Below are 1,860 nucleotides of genomic sequence, written 5' to 3'. Positions count from 1 at the left end.
CAAAACATCTGTCCAGTTTTTTGGAGACTAACATCTGCCTGGATACGGCCCAGTTTGGTTTTAGGCCAGCTCATGGCACTGAGTCTGCCTTGGTGACCGCCCTGGATGACCTTCGTTCGCGTGTCGACCTTGGTCGAGCAGCCTTTTTAATGCTGCTCGACATGTCGGCCGCGTTCGACACGGTCAGCCACGCCACTCTGATCAGGAGACTAGAGGAGATTGGGGTCTCTGGCGTGGCCCTTGACTGGTTGGTCTCGTACCTTGGTAATAGACACCAGGTGGTTGCCTTGCCACCCTACCGCTCGGACATCAGGAGGGTGGGGCAGGGCGTGCCTCAAGGGTCGGCCATTAGCCCGATTCTATTCAATCTTTACCTCCGTCCCCTGATCAGTTTAATCAAGTCCTATGGCATTGCGGTCATCAATTATGCGAATGACACGCAACTTATCTTCTCGTTTGAGGGTAAGGATGCTGTGTCACAGGAGACTTTCCACCGCTGTATGTCAGCTACTGCAGAATGGTTGAGTCTCAACTCACTGCAATTCAACAGCTCAAAGACCGAGGTACTGCACTGCTCTTTGGATCGCGTCCCTCGGCCTTTGCCACCAGACTTTTGGCCTTCTTCTTTCCAGAGCACGGGGGCAGTGGCAGTGTCCACCCGGAACCTGGGGGTGCTGTTCGAACCCAATCTACAGCTAGATGCGTTTGTCAATAAAACCGTGGCACTGTATGTGGCCTGACGCCGAAAGGCCGTCAGGACTCTAACACGCACTACAAAAATTAAATACTCCTTTTAGCGAGTTACATTCACTTTTATCAAGTATGCTTAATCAAAAAGTTCATTACATTACAACCATCATAAAGAAATACTTTTTTTACATTGTCAAATTGGCTTCACGTTTCAAAAAACAAAAGTATAAATTTATACATTGAGTAAATATCACAATAACACCCGATGCATTTCGGGGCATCAGCCCCTTCGTCAGGGGTCTGTTGAAAAAAAGGGAAAGGAAACCTTATTACTTTCAATGTTCTGTGGAATCAGTATTGTTGAATTCTACCTGTTTGATTCATAGGGGGCTTACCTTGTTATTGCAAGTACTGAATGCTACTATCCGATGATGAGCATTTAAAAATTAAATTCTATAATGGAGAAAGAAAACATTCTTTTACCCTCTGCGAGTTTATTTTATATGGGTCTATTCTCAAGATCAACGTTTTAAATTGAAGAGAGTCATGAATTTTACCTGATACTCCCTCGGGTATGTATACTCTGTGAAAAATAATAATAATCATGGACTATAAATTATGGAACTGATTGATGAATAAAATATTGACAGTTCGATATCTCCAATTCAGTATTGGGCTCACCTGTTGCTTTCATAGAGGTGATCTTAGTTTGTTTTGTCTGCAATGATTAAATATATAACTTTCAATCTTTTTATTCAGTGCTACAAAATCCATCATGAGTTTTAGGAAAAGGAAGTTCTGTTTACCTGTAGGGTTTCGGTTATAGCTTGACCCCTCTCACTTGTTCGTGAATAAATTATGCCTGTAGAACATTGAAATAATCAAATTCAATGTATGACCCTTATATAGTCACCGAGTGTAGCACTCGCGATACCGATATGCATATGATAGTAAGTTCTGTGCACCTTACCTGCGGGTTCTCGTGTTGAGCCGATCCCGCTATATATTTTTTAATGGCACTGCGTGAAAAAAGATACACGCTTTTGTTAAATAAACTGACTAGATGTCGGCGAGCGTACTCGCTATTTAGTGTTCTAATGGTTTGGGAAAAAGCTATGCTTACTGATACGCTCGAAATGAAGCTCCTTACAGTTTACCGGGAGGCTAAAG

Source organism: Lissotriton vulgaris, chromosome 5, assembly GCF_964263255.1.
Source record: "Lissotriton vulgaris chromosome 5, aLisVul1.2, whole genome shotgun sequence".
Classification (NCBI taxonomy): domain Eukaryota; kingdom Metazoa; phylum Chordata; class Amphibia; order Caudata; family Salamandridae; genus Lissotriton; species Lissotriton vulgaris.
This window is presented reverse-complemented; position numbering follows the sequence as displayed.